Here is a 6,083-nt window from a genome sequence, read left to right as displayed (position 1 = left end):
CCGAAAATATTGACATGGCTGCACTTGGAATCCAAAGCTTTCGTTTCAAACTCAGCTGTGTCATCATCCATCATGTAACGTGCTACATATCACTCTCCTTCCCCTTCGCCTTCCCCTTCCTCTTCTCCTTCTCCTTCTTCTTCTTCTTCTTCTTGGTACAGATGTCAGTTTACCACTGAATGTGAAACCGAGTTTGTCTTTTGTACGCCAAGGATAAGCAGTGAAAAGAAGTTCCTTTTCTTGTGAAACATACACGTGTGGCATGCCCCTTTCTCTGGTCCCTCCATGGCATGTGAGCAAGGGGGTGGGTTTCAGGGTACCTCAGAAAAAGTCCCAAACTGCTGAGGACCATGGGTAGACGCTAGATAAGCACTCAAGATTAGTAGGTGAATTATCGGGAACTCAAACCCCAGCCAAGGAAATGCTTTAGGAGTGTGAGGCAATGATGTCCTGGTGGTGATGAGGGAAGTGGGATACGTACTCGACACAAACTAGGCTCTAGCTTCTCTCTCCATTTGGGAAAGTACAGTGACACACTTAAGCGTGAAGGACTCAGAGGTGGGGAATGCCACGGAGACGGAAAGTATGTGTGGAATGTGGAAAGGTGTGAAAAGGAGAGAGCACTGGACCCCAAGCATTCTGGAAAAGGATATCTATCGAGGGCGGCAGCTTCAAAGGGACCCGGGAGCCTCCTAACAGGCCTTCCATTCCAACGCCCACTTGCCTCACGGGATTCCTTCCATGTTCTCAATTGGCAAGGAAGGGTTCCACACCATCTGTGGCTATTTACATAAATAGGGGCGTGGCATCCTCATCCATTATAAACCCTGAGCTTCTGAGAACTGAACAGTTGGCCAGCAGTTTCCGTGCCATCCCTGTGGGTCTCCCACCATGGATTCGTCCAGCTCATCCGGCACATACAGCACGTCCAGAGGTACGTTGCCCTCAGCATCTGGGCTCTGCGGTTGGATCATCCAAATACACTCATGCATCTCCCCACCCCAAGGGTTGATCACCACAAAGATTGAAGTTTCCCAACGACCGTCAAATGGCATGGACTGATATGCTGGGACATGTTTCTGGAATCACTTGGGCAAAAGGATGCACCTTGGTTTGGGCATTTCACGTACATATTTCTGGTTTGCTGCTTCATTTGTTTTCCTTCTTGAAATCCACATGGAATTTTGTAGCCCTGTTGCCTGACAATGGCTTCTCTACTAAAAATCCCAGCCTGTGGTTGCAGTGAACGGAACACGAGTATTTGATAACGTTCCCAACTAAACGGACACTCTTTTCCAATTGACAGTGTTTCGGATTTTGAATTTGTTTCGCATGTTCTATTCTTGCTGTTGTTACGGATTTGCTCTGTTATGTTGCGTGTTCTATTTGAACTGGTTAACTTCCACAGTGTCCATGGAAATAATCCACATCCACTATGCATTAAGATTAGGAGACAAAGAGAGATTTTCTTTGAGAACAACTGAAAGCTAGAGCCTGGGAAACAGAGATTCCAGGAGCACTCGCACTCTCTTTCATTAGACTCCAAGGTAGGCACTGCAGGAGTCTCTGGAAAGCCAAAATCTGTAGTGTGACAAGTCCGCTCCTTGAGTGCTTTCCAAATATTTTCCTTGGAGCTGGCAGGAAGGAAGGGCGCTTTTAAAGGGAGTCCCCGTTGGGGATCCAAAACCTTGCCTTGTCTTGCATCCTTCCAGAGGGAAACCTGGAGACAACCCTACATCACCAGCTGCCAGCTGCTAGGGCAGGTAGCCCTTGCAGAAGGGTTGGCATTGACCTAGAGTTGGAGAGATTTCAGGAAACTCAAGATCTCAAGGGTGTGCCGGACGTGCCTGAAATCACACCCTCTCTGGCCATCACACCCGGCTCCCACCTTAGAATGCAGGAAACAAACACCCATCCATTACCTTGCTACAAGAAATACACAACCTCAAATAGGAAAGGGGTGGGGGGCAGCCCTTCAAACTGCCCAACTGAAAGAATAGCACGCACACGGGGTGAGTCACCATGACCTCGGTGACTAAAAGGGAAACTCATCTTCTGAGGAGTACCGGGCTGTTGTGTGTGTGCGGGTGAGTTGGCGCCATCAGACAGGGCAGCGCGTTGGTCATAGCTGAAAGAAATAGGTTTTCTAAACAATCCTCTAGTGTGTTCTGTGTTGGGGGTTGGCTTGTGTGTTTGTCTGGCTTCATTTGGCTTTTGTCTACTTTCCTTTCCAATAGTGAAAGTGCAGATAAGTTGTGCGAATGATAGTTCAGAAGCCAGGTTCCTATCATTAGCATAGAATTAGAGGTAACTCTGGTAGAAGCCATCAAGACTGTCCCAGGCCTCCACAGGTGGAAAATCGTTCCACCCGTTTTGGTCACGTTAGCCTGTTTTCCTAGGGATTTCCCCTTCTGTTTGCATTGCGTCCTGTGGATCCTTGGCGAATGGTGAGGTGATCCCCATAGCCTTGACCCTCAGCTTAGCTTGAGCCCCCAGGGTCCCACTCAGCGTGGCTTTTGCGGTGTATCCACGGTTGTTCCAAATGCAGAGTCTTCCCCTGGCTTAGAGATTTTTCTCATGGCACAAGGACCAGCGCTGGGCCGGCACCATTTGTTTGCACCTCCATGGATTCTCCCCTGACACATTCCCCCTTTTCTCTCCCACAGGCCGACTCTCAAGACCATCGCGAAGGAGGAGGCTTGTTCTGAGTCTGAGTCAGAAGGACACCCTGCAAGCACTCTTTCAACAGAACCCCTATCCCGGGATAACGACCAGAGAATGGCTGGCACGAGAACTGGACATTCCAGAAAGCAGAATTCAGGTACAACCGAGTCTCTCGATCCATTTTCCCTCTCGGGGTCCATGTCCAGACGCAAGTCGCCCTACTCCAGTTGGAGTCCTTGCTCTAGGGCTTTCCTCTCCGGGGTGCTCCAGACAGAAGGGACTCGAATCTTGGCAAGGAAGGTGGCTCCCTTTACAAAACATGGCCAGACTGAGCTGTGTGGCGAGAGGTCCATTCAAATGTGTGGTCAAGTATAAAGGGCGAGGGGCCAAGGAAGCAGGAAAGCCTGGTGGTGTCAAGGAGGTGTTTCCTTGATGGCTGGCCTCCGAGGAACTAGCTGTGCTGAAGACTTCCCTCTCTGGGTAGCTTGGAGAGGAGTCACCAAATTTAGGAACAGCGTGCCTGCAACCTTACAAAGCGTCGTCAAAGACTGATTGACTTTCCCTATGAACACTTTTTCTCAGGGTGTCCAATTTTCCACACACCACCATCAGAAATGTCTAAAAACATGCACACACACACACACACAAGCACAGGTCCACACTGAAGTTCGGCCTCGGGGAATGAGGTAGCATGCACAATGCTTCACTGTTGAAGACAAGGACACATATTCTGAAGATGGGGAGCGGGTACATAAGAGCCTCCTGACCTAAAAGTGATGGAGGCATGTAGTCCCTGAGAAGCAACTGTCAATGAGTAGTTCCCAGGCAGCATGAGAAGAGTGGTTTTCATGGGGGCACTTGCTAATGGATACGATTGCATGTTATGAGACAGTACTGCCTGTGGGGACATAAGAGAGGCAGGGAAACATGAATCGGGCATGGACTATGCCAAAGGGGAGGCAAAGAGACCAAATGAGGGAAAGGAGATTGAGCCTGAGAGCCTGGGACAGAGACAGAGAGAGGGGAAGGCAGGCAGGCAGTCACTTGGGCAGCCGGGCGGGTCGCAACAGAGACAGACATCAACAGGTAGATGCGGAGAATCGTAGACAGAGACCAAAAGACCCACAGAGAAAATGGTAGTTTTGATGAGAACGGCTAGGGCGGGGAGAGAGACAGAGAGAGTTAGCTATCCATCCCATTCTGACTGTGGGAAAGCAAGCATTGTCTCCGCCTGTGTCACAAATCATTACTCTGGACACCAGTAAGGTGACTCGAAGAGGAAAGATTATTTTCACGGACACAGATTGTGTATTCTGGAATCTGGTGCACTTCTTCAGAGGTAAAAGCCGGAGTCTACATTCTACATGCTAGTGAGACTTCAGTCCCTTTGAATCGTAAATATTTCCACTGGGGGCAGACGGGCCATACTGGGTCTCCATCAGTCGGCTTGTTGCTGGCCGGCTGGCCGGCCGGCCTCCTGGCTGGTGCGTTTGTTCTATGGTGCATCCCTGCAATAGATCTTGGAAGTACGTGCATAAGCATTGAAAGACGAGGCTTTCTTTCTTTGTACCCAGGTTTGGTTTCAAAACCAACGAAGAAGACGCCTAAAGCAGAGCCGATTGTCGTCGGAGAATGCCTTCAAAGGAGGGCAGTCACAGCCGCTGTGGCCCCCACCACCTGAGGCTTTGACTCGAGGTAAGTACCCGGCATTCCATAAGCGTTTCCCCAGAGCATCTCCCTGAGACAGAATCGTCTATGAACGTGGATGACCATGGGAGGCCAAGAACGCTTCAGAGAGGAAACCATGATATCTTGGGTTCTTGCCCCATTCCTGTTCCACCCAGGAGCATCATGCCCCTCTTAGAGGGTGGGGAGATGTATGCCCAGGAAGGCTTGGAATCTTTGGGTCTGGAAAATGCCCGATGTGCAGAAATGCCTTCTTCCATCACATGGGGCGTTTTCACATAGCACTGAATAAGGTGTATCGATGTATCAATCTTGATCTATAACATACTGCTTCCTACATACCACACACTGGATCTGCTGTGAATGTGTTGAAATTGGCCTGAATGTCCTCTCTTCTCTGTGTGTTTTTCTTTAGGAAGCATGGGAAGACAGGCCAGGCGAAAGAGGACTTTCATCTCTCCTTCTCAAACAAGGGTCCTTGTGCAAGCCTTTGAGAGGGATCGATTTCCATCTATTGCTGCCAGGGAAGAATTGGCTCACCAGACAGGAATTCCCGAACCTCGAATCCAGGTAAGTTCTCCACCAGTGGGTGGAACTTGGCTTCTCCCACGAGAAAGGAGTGATAACGCTTGCGACGGGATGTTGCTGGATATCCGTAGGCTTGGAGACGGGGGATTGGGAGGACGTTCCCTTCATCTTAGGAATACGCTACGGGGGCTGATCTGAAGGCATCTGTTTCCAGAAGAGGAGAGGGCAATGGAAGTCCTGGGCAGCCAGGGAGGGACCTGAGTTTGTAGCTGGTCAATGCCGGCTCTCCTCAAATCCAGGGGTGGGGAGGGGTGCGGAGAGTGGTGTGAGTCCTGTGTTGCCCTGACGTCCTCCCGCGTTTTCAAGAGCCAAGGTGTAAGCCCTAGGTAAAATGGACCTTAGATGAGGCCCACCAGTACTTGTCATGGGCCTGACAGATTGGAGGGCAGGTCAGATCAGGGCAGGGCAGGGTGGGGCGGGATGCGGCGGGCCGGGGATGAGGCGGCAGCTAGTCGATCTGGATTGTCATGCTGCTAAAGTTCCTGTCACCCCATATGTCTCCCTAGATATGGTTCCAGAACCGAAGAGCTCGGCACCCAAAGCAGAGCGCTACTGGGCCTGTGAATGCCTTAGCCAAAGGCCCTGATGCCACATCAGCCGTGACTGCCCTGTCGGCCCAAAGTCCCCGGCCCACTGTCCATAGAAGCTCTCACCGTTATCCTCCCTCTCATGCACCTGATAGCATGCAATCCTTTGCTGTGGCCACTCCTGTTTTCTCCCCCTCCTTTCTTGTGCCAGAGGCTTCCTATGGGTTCGGTGTGGGCCAGCCGTTGATGTTCATCATGCTCCAGCCCAGCCTGGCAGCCCTTCAGAGATGCCAGAACCCACAGCCTCTTCCGGCCACAGTTCCGTGGGGCAAAGGGTCACATGCTCTCATCGCCAGTGGGCAGCCTGCCCAGGGGGACATCTGGCCACCTGCACCATCAGAGACACACTCCTGGCAGCAGCAAGCAAGCTCAGGTGAAGAGACATCTCTCCAGCTGGAGCAACAGCCCCAATACTCAGCCCTTCCAGGCTCCTCAAGCTTCCTGGACGAACTGTTGTCAGACGTGGACATTCTGGACACGGCAGACCCTTTTCTGAATGTGGACACAGAGGAAGAGGAACTTGCAGCAACCCTGGAAGCCCCCCTCAGCGAGGAAGAA

Source organism: Delphinapterus leucas, chromosome 4 (genome assembly GCF_059928025.1).
Source record: "Delphinapterus leucas isolate spDelLeu-1000000601 "Yukka" chromosome 4, BTC_Dleu_Yukka2, whole genome shotgun sequence".
Taxonomy (NCBI): Eukaryota; Metazoa; Chordata; class Mammalia; order Artiodactyla; family Monodontidae; genus Delphinapterus; species Delphinapterus leucas.
Note: the sequence above shows the minus strand (reverse complement) of the source record.